At 41.3% G+C, this 17,586-nt stretch overlaps 1 protein-coding gene across 2 annotated transcripts in view; it reads right to left on the reverse strand.

Annotated features, from left to right (window-relative positions):
- The window catches only part of SGCG (sarcoglycan gamma), a 384,547-nt gene that overhangs the window by 241,086 nt on the left and 125,875 nt on the right, over nt 1-17,586 (reverse strand). Inside the window, exon 1 of one of the 2 annotated variants that reach the window (XM_040340520.1) lies at nt 12,549-12,638. The exons of the other annotated variant lie outside the window; for it this stretch is intronic. The gene's annotated coding sequence lies outside the window, so the exon portion shown is untranslated. Of the gene's footprint in view, nt 1-12,548; nt 12,639-17,586 lie in introns of those variants that run through there. 2 annotated transcript variants of the gene reach the window in all.

Here is a 17,586-nt window from a genome sequence, read left to right on the forward strand (position 1 = left end):
CCCCCAGATCTTTCTCCACTACAGACCCCCCCAGTTGTACTCCCCCTAGTATGTATGATGCATGCATATTCTTAGCCCCCAAGTGCATAACTTTACATTTATCTACATTAAACCTCATCTGCCACTTAGTCGCCCAATCAGACAGAGCATTGAGGTCGGCTTGTAAATTGGAGACATCCTGTAAGGACGTTATTCCACTGCATAGCTTGGTGTCATCTGCAAAGACAGAAATGTTACTTTTGATCTCAGACCCAATATCATTTATAAATATATTGAAAAGTAAGGGTCCCAGCACTGAACCTTGGGGTACACCACTGATAACATTGGACCATTCAGAGTAAGAATCATTAACCACGACTCTCTGAATTCTGTCTTTCAGCCAGTTTTCTATCCATTTACAAACTGATATATCCAATCCTGTAGACCTTACCTTACACATGAGCTGTGTGTGCGGAACTGTATCGAACGCTTTTGCAAAATCCAAATATATCACGTCCACAGCCACGCCTCTGTCCAGGGTTTTACTTACCTCTTCATAAAAGGAAATCAGGTTTGTCTGACAACTTCTGTCTTTCATGAATCCATGTTGACTGCTGCTTAAATAGTTTTTTTCCAGCAAGAACTCATCCATGTGGTCTTTTATTAAACGTTCCAGTATCTTCCCAACTATAGAAGTTAAACTAACAGGTCTATAGTTACTTGGTAAAGACTTTGTTCCCTTTTTAAATATGGGCACCACATTGGCCCTGCGCCAATCCAGTGGTACTATTCCTGTCTTTAATGAGTCCCTAAATATTAGATACAGTGGCTTTGAAATGACAGAGCTCAACTCACCTAGGATCCGTGGATGGATGCCATCAGGTCCAGGTGCTTTATCCACCTTTATTCTGTCTAAATATTTCTGGACCATATCACTTTTGAGCCATTGTGGATTTGGGGCTGTGTCACTCCCACCCCCATTTTGGACATGAGCTCCCCCATGCTCCATTGTATACACAGAGCTGAAGAAAACATTTAATAAATTTGCCTTCTCTTTGTCCCCAGTCACCCACTCTAGATTATTTTGTAAGGGGCCTACATGCTCAGACTTCACCTTTTTACTATTAATATATTTAAAGAATTTTTTGGGGTTTGTCCTACTATCTTTTGCAATCTGTCGTTCGTTTTGAATTTTTGCATCCTTGATTTCCTTTTTGCATATCCTGTTATATTCTTTGTAACATTTAAACAACACTAGTGTTCCTTCATTTTTATATTTTTTAAAAGCTAAGTAAGTACGTACGGTAAATACTACTCATTGAAAGCATCCTCACTTTACAGCATTTTTTTTCAAGCGGGTAAAACATTTGCATATATGTCTATCTATATACTGTATGTAGCGCCTGGTTACTTCCAAGTACCGATGCTATTGTGTTACTATTGAAATTTAGAGGGTGATCAGAGTGCTAATGACTCTGATTCCAATTACAATGTTTGAGTAGGGTCTCTGTTTCAGCTTAGCTGTACTGTGGGCTCATTTTGTTGTTGCTGGGGTGTTATCCCACCCCGGGACGACAGGTGGCACCAGTGGAGTTGAGGCTTGGGTGTCCTTTACCAGCAGCCAATCAGGAGGAAGTGTCCTCGCTGGGCATGCTGGGAGAGGGTACTTATGGAACAGACACCATTGAGTCTGGGTTCTTCTTCCAGTGTGGCACCCACCTTTAGGGTGACCACATCACGTCGCCCCGGCGTTATGGCCTACCTGGCTGGGGCGTGCGTGCCACGTGGTGTTCCTGGTTCTGGGACCATGTTGGTCCGGAACATTTGAGCAGCGACGGGGACCCAGTGATCGACTGGGTTCCCACCTTTGAGGATCCCAAGCGGTATAGCTGTTCGGTGGGGAGTCCGTCTGAGGAGCGCCAATGAGAGGCTGGCGATCCAAAAGGATTTCGACAAACCACCGGGGATCAAGGTAGCCGGACACTGAAGGATTGATCACCTGTTAGTCTGTATCTGGGCGACGTTAAGAAAGAGATCCAGGCGTAATTCATCTGAGGATTGCCTCCATAACTGCAATCAGAGAGGGCCTGTGGCAGAGGTGTCTCCCTGACGTCCATTTCAGGAGGGTCTGTGGCAGAGATTTTATCTTAAAAAGGTTTGAGTGATACTCTGGCTGCCAGGTCAGTGAGAGAGGCCTGTCCGGGTACACTAAGCCCACTCAGGCAGGAGTGGTACGGAAAGTGTTACATATGGGAGCAGGACTGTTCCAAATACTACGCCTGAACCTGCTGTTCTCCTTCTTCTTTCAAACTCTATCCTTTCATCACCAGTTCATTGTTTTTACCCGGCTGGGTAATAAAGAACACAGAAAAGACACTTGTTGCGGACATTCCTTTACTACTGCTATATGCACCATTCACCCCTAAGAATTCGAAAGAGCCACAAGGTAAATGTGCCACCCAAAACAAACCAGCAGCTCCTCCGGGGGTAGTGCTACACGTATGTATGTATATATATATATATATATATATATATATATATATATATATATATATATATATATATATAGATAGATATAGCTATATATATATATATATATATATATATATATATATATATATATATATATATAAAAATCTATATACACAGTTTTCTATAAAAATAAACAAAACTGACCCCCAAACCATCATTACTATTTCTCTGTAAGATAGGATCTGTGCTTTAATCTTTGTAAAGCTCTTCACTCTGTAAAATAGAATGACTAAATGTTTTCTATGTTTCTGTAATATAACACCGATAGATTTTACACTTCAGGCATGCAACAAGATTATAGGTTGTCATCATAAACTTGCTGAAAGATGTGTCGCTGAAAAAGAGCACTTAGGCTCTAAATATGAGATCCAGGCTGGAACAGGACATTGAGCTAAATTACATTTTCCCTGGGATATTTTAGTCAGTGGTACTTGTAGTATGATAGTAGCAAAACCCTCAGCTCAGAAGGAAGGAGAGAACCATAACTTGTAGGAAATGTATAATGTACAATATATTGGTTTTTAAATGTATTTTATTTATTTAATTACGATCAGGACTGTACAATAACATATTTAAAATATTTTATTTATTTTATCTGTTAAACATGTTAAACATTAATAATAAAGGTGGCTGTAAAGTCTAATGCCGTGTACACACGATCAGTCCATCCCATGAGAACGGTCTGATGGACCGTTTTCATCGGTTAACCGATGAAGCTGACTGATGGTCAGTCGTGCCTACACACCATCAGTTAAAAAAACGATCGTGTCAGAACGCGGTGACGTAAAACACAACGACGTGGTGAAAAAAAAGAAGTTCAATGCTTCCAAGCATGCGTCGACTTTATTCTGTGCATGCGTGGATTTTTAACCGATGGTTGTGCCTACTAACGATCCTTTTTTTTCTATCGGTTAGGTATCCATCGGTTAAATTTAAAACAAGATTGCTTTTTTTTAACCCATGGATAAATAACCGATGGGGTCCACACACGATCGGTTTGGTCCGATGAAAACGGTCCATCAGACCATTCTCATCGGTTTGACCGATTATGTGTACGCGGCATAAGCATTTTTTACCTTAAAGTGGTTGTAAAGGCAGGAGTTTTTTTTACCTTACTGCATTATATGCAGTAAGGTAAAAAAACACTTTTGCATGCATGCCCCACGCAGTCTTCCCCTCTTAAATGCATACCTAGTTTCTCTCTCTCTCCTCATTGGCTCAGCAGCAGGAGACATTGGGGATTATTTCCGAAAGGCAAATCCACTACAAGTGCAAACTACAAGTGCAAAGTGCACATGGAAGTGCAGTCACTGAGGGGGACATGCAAGGAAAATAAAAAACAGCATTTTAGCTTGCACGATTGGATAATAAAATCAGCAGAGCTTGTAGTGCAAAGTGGATTTGCCTTTTGTAAATAACCCCCCATTGTCTCTCACTGCTGTCAATCAGAGCCAGTGATGAGGGAGCGGTGGGTGGGGCCAAGCCCTACTCTGTGTGTCTGTGTTTTTTATGGAACAAGGCTAAGGAGCAAGCATGTAAGCTAGTCCTGAGAAGAGGAGGATCAGCGCTGCTCTGTGAAATGGTGGTAAGTATAACATGTTTGTTATTTTATTAAAATAATAAATTAAGCTTTACAATTACTTTAACCACTTGACCTCCGGAAGATATACCCCCTTCATAAACAAGCCATTTTTTGTGATACGACACTGAGTTACTTTAACTGACAATTGCGCAGTCATGCAATGCTGTACCCCAAAAAAATCTTTTTTTTCCCACAAATAGAGCTTTCTTTTGGTGGTATATGATCACCACTGCATTTTTTTTTTTTTTTGCTATAAACAAAAAAATACTGACAATGTTTTTTTATTTCTGCAATAAAATAGATCAAATAAACAAAATTCTTCATAAATTTAGGTCAATATGTATTCTACTATATATTTCTGGTAAAAAAAATCCCAATAAGCGTTTATTGATTGGTTTGCGCAAAAGTTATAGCGTCTACAAACTATGGTATATATGCTGGAATTTTTATTTATTTATTTTTATACCAGTAATGGTGGTGACAGTCAATCACTAACTGACACTTTGTAGGAACCAGTTACACTAAATACAGTGATCAGTACTAAAATGCACTGGCACTGTACTAATGACACTGTCTGGGAAGGGGTTATAATTCTAGAGCGATCAAAGGGTTAACTGCATGCCTAGCCAGTGTTTTACTGTACTATGTGTAGGGTTTTTAGGGGGTATTTTTATGGCATTTTTATTAATATTTTTTTTTTACTAGTAATGGCGGCAATCAGCGATTTTTTTTGGTACTGCGACATTATGGCGGACACTTCGGACACTTTTGACACATTTTTGGGACCATTGTAATTTTTATAGCGATCAGTGCTATAAAAATGCATTGGATTACTATAAAAATGCCACTGGCAGTGAAGGGGTTAACACTAGGGGGCGGGGAAGGGGTTAAGTATGTTCCCTGGGTGTGTTCTAACTGTAGGGGGGTGGCCCCACTAGGGGAAATTACTGATCTTCTGTTCATACATTGTATGAACAGAAGATCAGCATTTCTCTCCCTGACAGGACCGGGAGCTGTGTGTTTACACACAGCTCCCGGTCCCCGCTTTATAACGAGCAATTGCGCCGCCGGGCACACGCACGGGAGTCGGGGGTGAGCGGGGGGCGCGCACGCACCCCTAGTGGCCTGCACGAGAGCCGACGTTATATTACGTGCTCTCGCGCAGGGGAGCCGACCTGCCACCGTAAAACGACGGCGGCTGGTCGGCAAGTGGTTAAAGGGAACATGCATTTTACCTGAAGTAGGCAAAGTAATAATTCACTTGATAGTAGGCACAACTATGAATTAGTTATTCCAGCTTGCCATTGCAGACAGCTCAAATTTGGACTGATTCCAGATAAATTGGATGAAATTATAGCCATGGTGGCACCTGTCGATATATTTTTAATAAAAGAGCAAAAGAGCTGGGTATAAAATGGTCAGGCGAACAGAGGATACAATCACTGTTCAGGTATTTAAGCAGCTACGGGTATTTCGGTTGTCTGAATACAATAGCCGGCAGTGTTTAGCGTGGATGGAGGAACCTATTTTTCCCTCATTCAGCCCATGGACTGAATGAGAGATATTTATGTGTCCATGGCTAGCCTAAATACACCTAATGGGGGAAGTGTTACATGTTCTACCATATACCAGATTATTTTAGATTCTTTGAGAAGCTTTAGCTGTACATTGGGAATACAGAAACAAAAAAATAATAATATTAACCCCTTAGGCCCCGTACTCACGACCAAACATGTCTGCTGAAACTGGTCCGCAGACCAATTTCAGCAGACATGTTCCGTCGTGTGTACAGCCGCGCGGACAGGATTCCAGCAAACAATTGTCTGACAGACCGTTTCTGAGCAGACAACTGTTTCCCGGACTTGCTTTAAAACAGTCCGCTGGAAGCCTGTCCGCCCGGACATGTACGGTCGTCTGTACAGACCTACCATACATGTCCTGCCGCCCGCCATCCCTCGCATGCGTCGAATGACTTCGACGCATGCGTGGAAGCATTTTCAAGGCAGGCCGCCCACGCCGGCGCGTCATTGTCACGGCGACACCGCGTCATCGACGCGTCGACACCGCGGACACGCCCCGCGTATTGTTTACGCGCGGTCTTCTGTTCGATGGTGTGTATAGCCATCGAACAGAAGTCCCCGGGCAGTCCCCGGCCAGACATGTCCGATGGAAACGGTCTGCAGACCGTTTTCATCGGACATGTCCTGCCGTGAGTACTCGGCCTTAGGCCCCTTTCAGAAGTCAGTTAACGGACTTGTAATACATCCCTATGGGATCGCGTCCGTTAGCGGATGGAGCATCCGCTAGCGTCCGCGTCCGTCGGGATCTGGTTTTCGGACGGAAGAAAACCCTATTTTTCTTCCGTCCAGCGGAACGGAACTGATGCAGACGGACAGACGGTCCGTCTGCATCCGGTTCCCCATAGGGCAGAGCGGAGCTGAGACAGGGCGGTCCCTGCACTGTGTGCGAGGGACCGCCCTATCCGCCGACAGCTCAGCGGGGATCCCCCGCTGAGCCGACGGAGACACACGGAACGGACCCAGAAACGGTCCGCTCCGTGTGAAAGAGCCCTTATAGTGTCTTCTATCTAGTGAGCCTAGTCTTCATGTAGGCAAAGTACAGGTTTGCTTTAAAAAATACTATGGCCCGTATTCACAGACACTGGCGCATATTTATGCTGCCGTAGCGTATCTCCTTTACGCTGCGCTGATGCAGCGCAGAGAGGCAAGCACTGGATTCACAAAGCACTTCCTCCAAAATCTGCGCTGGGTTTCTCAGGCGTAAGTTGGCGTAAGTGGAAGTGAGCCACGCTAATGAGGCGTGACCCCATGCAAATGTTGGGCCGAGCGCCAGACAGATACGTATCGCCAACTGCGCATGCATGGATGCTGCTGAGTTACACCTCCTTTATGGGGCATAACTTTACTCCGGACGTATGACTTTACGCGCACTGCGTCAGACGGACGTATGTTCGTGAATCGGCGTATCTCCCTCATTTCCATATGTGAATAGAAAATCAATGGGAGCGACAAATACGTCCAGCATAAATATGCGCCCACTCTACCCCGGCGTAGGCAAGTTACGTCGGTCGGATGAAGTCTATTTTCAGGCGTATCTAGTTTTTTGGGCACGGCGCACAGATACGACGGCGCATATTTGCATTTACGCGGTCTATCTCGAGATACATCGGCGCAAGTGCTTGTGAATCCTGGCCTATGTATCTATGTCGTAAGTTTGAATGTGGATTTTGGTTACTAAAATTCAATTTTCCATGCAATGTGCAGTTAAAATGTATTTTACTTGTACCAAAGGCTATTTTATGAGCAGCACTGTATTTGTTTTCTATGGGGGACAACATGGAAATTTAAAGTAAAAGAAAAATAAATGATGTGTAAACCCTAATTTTGAGAATTTGCTGTGTATGAACAATTTATGCTGTGCTGGGAGGAAGGACCACACTATAAGACATCAGCATGTCTAACCAAGTGTGTCAAGATTTACAGGGCTGACCTGGTAACCCTACGTAATGCCAGACTTCTAATGCCGCGTACACACGATAATTTTTCGGCATGAAAGAAAACATTGTTTTTAAAAACGTCATTTAAAATGATTGTGTGTGGGATGCACATTGTTTTTCAGTTTCTGAAAAACAACATTTTTTTTCGAACATGCTGCATTTTTTAACGTCGTTTTAAAAAATGTAATTTTTCGGTTTGTAAAAAATAATCGTGTATGGGCTAAAACGACGTTTTAAACCCGCGCATGCTCAGAAGCAAGTTATGAGATGGGAGCGCTTATTCTGGTAAAACTACCGATCATAATGGAGTAAGCACATTCATCACGCTGTACTAACAAGGAATCAGCTAAAGCAACTCAAAGACGAATAGAACTTCCCCTTTAGAGTGCCGTTGTACGTTACCGCGCTTTGTTCATCATTTTTTTTAAACAATGGTGTGTGGGCAATGTCGTTTTTAATGATGAAGTTGGAAAAACTTTGTTTTTTGGACATGCTGAAAACGATGTTTTCTTTTATGCCGAAAAATTATCGTGTGTACGTGGCATAAGAGACAACTACGTAACTTGCATTGATATGTAAGCACTGTATTTGATGCAGCTTTACAGAATAACACACTCAAATGTCAATGGCAGAAATCCTACCCAACCCTATGAGAAAAATTATACCCAACACTATGAGAAAAAGACAATCTACATTATGGTGCGCAGAAAGGGACAACAAAACTGTGATAGGGCCCATAGAGGAACTAGGCCACTGTGTAACTGTTGTTCCTCATTTACTAGCTGTGTCTTTGACTTAAAGCTAACCTTTCCCCTACTACACTAAAAATCCCATGTGTATGGAGCTCTGCAGGAACTTCACAAAACATCAGAAAATAATTTTGCAAATCAAATAAACAATTGGATTCCACTTCCTGGTTGATTGAGGCACTGGTCATATTGCTAGGGCCTCACAGATGTACCCTGGGAAGGCTATTTTACCAGTGCCTTCCAGATAGAGATCTCCTCTATCTCTAATTCTCTATACACTGCAGGATCTTGCGAGATCACAGTTGATATGAGCTATACATCGGGGTAGGATAGGATCTTTTTGTGCCTCACTGGGGGAATCAAACCTATTCCAGAAAGTGAAGGGGACTGAATTCCCTGCTCTCAATTAATACTGCAACTGGGATAAGAGAACCATTCATCATTCACATGGAGATATACACATACAATGATACTTCTCTATAGATTGGCAGTCCAGATCCATTTAAAACGTCATCAAGTTTTGAAACAACCAGAGGAAATTGAGTAGTGGCTTTATCCACTCCTCCATTTCTTGTCCATTATGTGATACCTATGGCGGTTAAAGGTATACTTGCCGATCCCACTTGGATCATTTAAAGGGCTCTTAATAAAGGGGAGTGTTCTTCCGTGTTGGGGGAACGCAGAGTAAACCACCATGGGCTCCCCAGGCTTTTTCTCCATCAATCAATCCGGGGATTGTCCCCTGAAACTGGGGATGTCTGGTCACCCTAAATTAGACCCTGCAAGGTACATGTAAAGTCCCACTATAGTCTGGGATGGTACCTTTGTAGGGTCATAATTGTCTCACACTTATCTCCCGTACCCCTTTATAATACTTTGTTGACACACCTTTTGATTTTATTACAGCACTCAGTCTTAAAGTATGAGTCTATCAGCATGGCACATCTTGACTTGGCAATATTTGCCAACTCTTCTTTGCAAAACTACTCCAAATCTGTCAGATTGTGAGGACATCTCCTGTGCACAGTCCTCTTCAGATTAGCCCACAGATTTTCTATCGGATTCAGGTCTGGGCCATTCCAAAACATTAATCTTCTTCTGGTGAAGCCATTCCTTTGTTGATTTGGATGAATGCTTTGGGTCGTTGTCATGCTGAAATATGAAGTTCCTCTTCATGTTCAGCTTTCTAGCAGAAGCCTGAAGGTTTTGTGCCAATATTGACTGGTATTTGGAACTGTTCATAATTCCCTCTACCTTGACTAAGGCCCCTGTTCCAGCTGAAGAAAAACAGCCCCAAAGCATGATGCTGCCACCACCAGTCTTCACTGTGGGTATGGTGTTCTTTTGGTGATGTGCAGTTTTGTTTTTGCACCAAATATATCTTTTGGAATTATGGGCAAAAAGTTCAACCTTGGTTTCATCAAACCATAACACATTTTCCCACATGCTTTTGGGAGACTTGAGATGTGTTTTTGCAAAATGTAGCAGAGCTTGGATGTTTTTCTTCGTAAGAAAAGGTTTATATCTTGCCCCTCTACCCCATAGCCCAGACATATGAAGAATACAGTAGATTGATGGCACATGTACTACACAGCTAGTAGTTATATTGTTGCTGTAGGCCTTACTGACCAGTTTTCTTCTTGTCTTTTTATCAATTTTGGAGGGATGTCCAGTTCTTGTCACTGTTGTGCCATATTTTCTCCACTTGATGATTATCTTCACTGTGTTCCATGATATATCAAATGCCTTGAAAACTCCTTTGTACCCTTCTCCTGACTGAAACCTTTTTTAACAATGAGATCCCTCTGATGCTTTGGAAGCTCTCTGCGGACCATGGCTTTTGCTGTAAGATGCGACTAAGAACATGTGAGCTGAACTTTATTTGGGGTTAATCAGAGGCACTTTAAATGATGGCAAGTCTGTACTGACTCCTATTTATCATGACTTTGAATGTGATTGCTTATTTCTGAATACAGCTACATCCCCAGTTATAAGAGGGTGTGCACGCTTTTGCAACCAGATTATTTTTTTTATTATTATTTTTACTCCCCCCGCTAAAAGATTTCTCTTTGTTTTTCAGATGAGTTGTACAGTTATTAGGTCACATTAAAGGTGGTATAAATTCTGAAATGATTTATATTTGTCTCATTTTTTTTTATATCACAGAAACTTGACATTTAAACAGGGGTCTGTAGATTTTGTATATCCACTGTATATATATTTTAAAGAGTACCTCCACGTTTGTTGTTGAAAAAACATTCCCCTGTGAGTGATCTACGTACATTGCAAGGATTTTAACAAACTTTGTAGCAGAGTCCTACCTGTTTCTACTCTGAAAAAAATAAAAACTCCTTCTATGTCATTTGAATTCTGAGACCTGGTTCACACCTATGCAGGTTGCAGTTTGCATATTCCAGGTGCAGTTTGCATTTTTCAATACACATTTTTGATTCATTGAAGTCTATGGGACCAAACGCCAGAAAAAGTCCCTAGCCATTTTCAAAAAACAGACGTGAACATGACCCATAGGAAACCATGTTAAATGACTGTAGTGTGTTTCTGCAAAACTGAACATGCACTATAAAACGCACAGGTATGAACCAGGTCTGAGTCTGAATGGGAGTGATTTAGTCAGCCAATGCACTTGCAGTGCTCTAATGAGGAAAAAACAGGGTTTGCATCCCTTTAAAAGTGATTAATGCTTTATTATCATCTCACCAAAAATGTAATTTGTGTTGCAGGGGAAGCCTAAAATGTGACCTGTATCAGTGCAGACTTCTGGAAAAATCAGTGAGCCAATCACACAAGCAGTAAATTACATTTCTGGAGGCATTTTTACACCAACTCTATAAAGAACGCTACCAAGGTGCCATATTTAATTGAATTTTACAGAAAATGCCGCACAGCCGCACCCCAACATGTTTCGTCATAAACATGATCAATCCCATGAAGTCTTTTATGACAAAACATGTCGGGCGTGGCTGTGCGGCAACCCTCTGAAGTGAATGTGTGACGTATCAAGGCAGATCAAGGAAGCAGAGATCCAGGAAGGAACAGTGGGGAGGTGCTTTCTGGCAGTGAATTGGTTGGAACTGGGATTCCGAGTTTTTGTACACGTTTACACGCTGAACACGAGAGTGTAAGGCAATTTGAGTTGGTAAGTTTTGCATCTGACGGGAGAGGATTCACTGACACCGGGTGTGGTGGAAGATTGGAAGCTATTATCATTATTTTTCACAAACCTACTTGATGTGATATATGGACTTATAATTAATTAATATTTAAACACATTTATATATATTTTTTGGAATTTGTGCACATATTCACTTTTGTCACATGGTGATGTTTATGGACATTAGCATTATTTTTGAATATCTGTGAAAACGGATATTTCATCTTACATTGTTAACAGCGCTGCCTATATTTTATTAAATTACAATATGAGTTATGTTGTAATTATATTTGTTTCATTTTTAATTTGTTTTTAATTTTGCCTTTTTTTCTCATGAAAGTGGAGTTAGTTTATAAGTCTGTAAATATCCATGTACAGTAAAAAAAACAAAAAAAAAACAAATTGTTCCTTGCAAGAAATAGACATCTCATTTCTTCTTTCATTCCTATATAAATAGAGGATTCTGGGTATATCCATTCTTTTCATACCAATACAATTATTTTATGGAAAATAAATGTGGAAGTTTCACAGTTTTATCCCTCTGTTGTCCTACTCTAAAAATTACAAGTATTAAGTATTACAAGTATTACGAGTACAAACAGCATAAGCATGAACTGAACTGAGAACAAACTGACCGCGTATTCACTATACAGTGACAAACTGACTCCGTACTTACTATAGTGTTTATTACGTATAAAGCCCATACCTAGTCCTGCCAAAATCACACAGCTGAGTAAAGATCAACAAATCACTGTATAAACAGCCATTCAGTGGAGGGTTAACATATTTAACACACCAAAAACCAATGACCAGACAATTCTAGAGAATGTATAGTATACAGTACAGTACACCCAGCATATCAGTGTAGAAAAACAAATGTGGAAGCTACTAGACTGACCCAGTAACACAGACACTATATCACTTTTTACTGCAGCAGCCTTTAACCAGCCTAAAGAGCTAGAAATGATTATGTATTATGCATGCAAAGTAATTGCAGACAATATAAACAAAACTAACCTTTGGCTTCTCGCGCACAGCGTCCTGACAATTTTATAGAAAAAAAAACTTTTCGAAAGTTTATTGCAGCCTGAGCCTGTGTCTCGGAGTTCTCCACCGCCTACACTCGGGAGTGGAAGATATTTTAAGACTGGCCAAATATCAGAGGCAAAACGCATTCACATGCTTGGCTGTATTGTGCATTCCAGCCACTGAAAAGACATACACAGCTAATTTTAATTTCTCTTTTTTTTTGGCAACCTAATACATAATCTATAACCTTCTAGAAAAAAAAATACAAACTGAAGTCAGGCATTACAAAATTAAATCAAGGGCTTTAATAAAGAAGGAGCAGAAGGAAGGTTTTTTTTTTTTTTTTCACTGTATAAATCCACATGAAGGATATATTGTACAATTTTTAATTTCTGAGTTGCTCCAAAAAAGGAATTATAGAAACACATGAAAAATGTTCCCGTAGCCTCTTCTCTCCCATGCTCCAGCTGTCTAAGGTGGTGACATCATCAAGACTGATGTCTATAACCGAGGGACAGTCCACCACCAAAGCATGGGAGAGTGCCAACTTGCCATGGGAGAGTGCCAAATTGCTTTTACTCTTATCTAAAACAAACAAGCAGTTAACACTTGAATTGTGTGTGCAGCCGCAATACAGGAGGGGATTTCTAATTTCCCAGTGTTGGGCTTTAGGAGATTTTTTTCCTCTTTTTCTGCTCCCCATGACACGGGAAAATGTAGCAGTGTTTATAACTGTAATAGAAAGCTACAGATATGAATAAAACGTTTGTTCTAACCATTCCCTACTGTACTAAAAATTAATTTGGTCCCCATTGGCATAGATTTTTAATCACTTCCTGTACTGACTGAAAATGGGGTGGAAATATCCCCAAATGGCAATACAATCTTGATGGAGCCTCTAACCCTTTTACCACAAAGTTTTAGCTGGTGATGCATTTTAAAGTAACTTTTTCCCTTCCTGAATCAGTATTAAGTTGCTGTTTGGATACAATGCAGATATCCCTAGACTTTGCCTTGCATCTTCAGCACCCTAGGAGCTTTAGTTTCAATATTTCTTTATTAGTATTTTCAGAAAAATTACCAAAGTAGACAAGTAAGTAATCAAACAAGTCCGTTGTCCCAACTGGAGCATAAAAACAAACATTAGATAGTTCAGTTCCATTGTAATGTAGGCGATCTTACAAGATATCAACAATACACAAGTTATAAATGTTAACATGTTCAGCACCAGCAGGGGGGGGGGGGGTAAAGTGGGACTTGGGGTAGGGAGGAGGGGTAGGGGGGGGGGACACCAGCAGGGTGCAAATTAACGTTATGTAGTACTAGGAAAAAGAGAAGAAGGATATCGGCAATTCGACTCTGTTATAGAAGGCATCATATTTGTACAGTACATTTTGGGTGAGCGAACCAAGTTGACCAGTCATCAAGAAATTTTGCCATATTGCAATTCTTCCTGGCACACCCTAGGAGCTTTAAAGTGATAGTAAAGGCAAATGTTTTTCAAAGGTTACATTTACTTGTTTTGTGTAACGATAATGCACAGAGCACCTACTTCATCTTTGGTGGTTCCCTGCCGGCACTGTTCATTCCCTCTTCCTCTGGGTCAATCCTTTACCAAGCCTGTACTAAAGGGGCACCTGTGCAGGCGTTCTACCAATCGTTATCTGTGTGCATCCATAGATACACACGCCGGCAAGCCATGCACCCTGCTTCGTTCTAAGAGGAATTTTGATAGGAAGAGAGGAATAGTGTTGGGGAGAATAGTTCAGGCTGAGCAAAAGTTCGGCTTGACCATCACCTGTTCGTCTGTTCGGTAAACATCCAAATTTGCAGGGTGCTTAGTGGGTTGACTTCATCAGGGAAATTATGAAGTTTCCCTGATGAAGTCATGTGACCATGATGATACACGTCGGAATAGATGGGCACCGGAAGTGATGTCAGGCTGTGAGCTCGCAGCTCGTTCTATTTTATACATCTGCTTTCATGTGAGTACCAATCTGTCATGTACAGGTGTGACCAGACTGTGTGGACTGCAAAGAGAGAACCAAAACGCATGTAAAATGAATAATAATTTATTAAAGAAAGTGAATATAAATAAACACACCGCCAATCACAAACTGTATACAATAAACCCACAACAAAACAGTGACCCAAAAACAGCAACAGACAAACAAAAGGAGAACACTAGAAGGGGTATACCAGAATTATAAACATTAGCCAGGCCAGGGTCATACACAGGGAATCAGCAGATGGGGGAAGGGATAGGATAGGAGAGGGGAGAAGGTGGATGGGATCAGGATACAGAACAGGGGTGCAAGGTACAGGAACACAGGAGGAACAGGACTAGGATAGGCATAGGATCACGATCTGGTACAGGCTCAGGATCAGGCACGGGTTCAGGAAAACAGGCTCGCAGGTGAGGGCAAAAGGACGATACCAAGGCCACTTGAGTGTGTGAGTTGCTGGGAATTTAGACACATCTCCTGTAATCAGGCTCAGGCGATGCCTGACCGCAGGAGAAAATGTCGGCTCCACATTGCCGCAAAACACCTGCTGGTGGACACCGGTACTACGGCCCATGGACTTAATAGTGCCACCAGCAGGTGAAATCCTTTACTATAGAGCCTGGCTGTAAGAAGACACCACTGGTGGACACCGGTACTGCGATCCACGGGACCAACAGTGCCACCAAAGGGTGAGCCCTTTCCTGACACAATCTTGGCTGTTATTAAATAAATACCCAGTTTTATATAATTCACTATTTGGGTCGCCTGTTCTCTTTCTCCATATAATTGATGTGTCCACCAGGACACCAGGCTCCATAGATAATACTTATGATAGTTCCATACTTGAATCAAAAAGGGCTGGCAACTCGGATGCTCGTGAATAAAAGTACTTTATTGGTTAAATGGGTACATGGGTACAGGCTATACACTGACACGTTTCGGCTAAGAATCCTTCATCAAAGCATACATGTTTGATTTAAAAACTGATATTTATAACAAAGTAAGCACTCCAAATGGGGCAGGTGCATCCTGATCAGAAGCAATCAAAATAATTAAAAACACATGGAGAAAAGAAAGGAAGAAGCACCGCAGGCATAAAAAGGACATATCATGAACAATTAAAACATGTTCAAAGTGGTACAATAGATGTATCAAAACAATGTGATTATGTTAGAAAAAGATTTATGTCAAACAATCGCAAAGGCGTGGAGGACCCCCGACCTAGAGGTACCCGAGACTGAATCCAGACTAAACGTTTTCATGTCTCATGCCAAAATGCTAACAATAGAAAGAGATCAAATTCCAGCTTTCGAAAAAACCTGGAATCCTTAGATCAAATACCACTTATCACCACTCTGTGATAACACAATTCTCATGCCATGGTAGCTGACAACCCTACTCAGATAAAAGTGATTTGCAATCCCAAACCCCAACTTTCAGAGCCTTGGTGCTACACTACTTTCTGTTGTGAATACTATAATGCTTTTTACACCCTCAGACAGGAAGCCATACGATCTGAGCTAATCCAGTGGACTCCTGCACTTTCTTCTCTATTCTCCTCACTATTCTATTCTTCCTCTTCTTGTGTCTCCCCTTTTCTGTGTGTTCTTTTCTTTTTTTATATATCTATATATCTATATATATATATATATACACACAGTATATATAATTTTTTTTTTCTCTTCGGCTCTATTTTAATTCTCCTAATTTCTCCAATAGCGATCCTATACCGGCAACTATTGCCATCAATAAGAAATTCTTAGGGTGATCTACTGCAGGACCCCGAATTTCTGGTTTGCCACTTGCTACTTTTACTCTGTTACCTTACAGCGGTAAGGTAAGGAGCCATTGAACACTGAGGTGTGACTGCACTGAAGAGGAAGATCACCAATTCACATTACTACACCTACACAGAGTGTCAGTTGGAGCCCAGCACTTTACTTCTTGCACTGTATTCACCAGCATTTGTTTGAAGACTTATACTCACTTTGGCCCTTATTCCTTAGTTTTTTGGCACTAGCACTTTATCTTGTTTAGGATTACATCGATCTGGATGCTATTCTTTTGTATTACTATTGTCACCTACATTGTACATTGGAAGTTTACCACCTATGTATTTTTGAGCACTCAGCACTTTGGATTGCCTATTATCATTTTGCAGTTATATTGTGTCTTTTGAAGTTCATCATTTATGTATTCGAACACTAAGCACTTTAAAGTAGTTACTTTGACCTGTTTGTTATCACTTAGAGAGCAATACCATCAATTGATTGTATTTATTTCTTCTAAGATTGCCCTGTATTTGGCTCCATCCATCTTCCCATCAACTCTGACCAGTTTCCCTGTCCCTGCTGAAGAGAAGCATCCCCACAACATGATGCTGCCACCACCATGTTTCATTTACTTTTGGTCTCTGACCAGAGCACCTTCTTCTTGCTGTGTCCCCCACATGACTTTTTGCAAACGACAAAGGGGACTTCTTATGGCTTTCTTTTAACAATAGCTTTCTTCTTGCCACTCTTCCATCAAGGCCAGATTTGCAGAATGCATGACAAATAGTTGTCCTCCTGAGCTGTGGATCTCTACAACTCCTCCAGAGTTCCCATGGGCCTCTTGGCTGATTCTCTGATTAATGCTCTCCTTGCCCAGCCTGTCAGTTTAGGTGGACGGCCATGTCTTGGTAGGTTTGCAGTTGTGCCATAGTCTTTACATTTTCAGATGATGGATTGAACAGCGCTCCATGAGATGTTTAAAGCTTGGGATATTTTGTTATAACCTAACTCTGCTTTAAACTTTTGCATATCTTTATCCCTGACCTGTCTGGTGTGTTCCTTGGTCTTCAAGATCCTGTTTGCTCACTACGGTTCTCTAACAAACCTCTGAGGGCCTCACAGAACAGCTGTATGTATACTAAGATTAAAATGCACACAGGTGGACTCTATTTTCTAATTAGGTGACATCTGAAGACAATTGGTTCCACTAGATTTTAGTTTGAGTTATCAGAGTAAAGAGTGCTGAAT

Source organism: Rana temporaria, chromosome 2 (genome assembly GCF_905171775.1).
Source record: "Rana temporaria chromosome 2, aRanTem1.1, whole genome shotgun sequence".
Classification (NCBI taxonomy): Eukaryota; Metazoa; Chordata; class Amphibia; order Anura; family Ranidae; genus Rana; species Rana temporaria.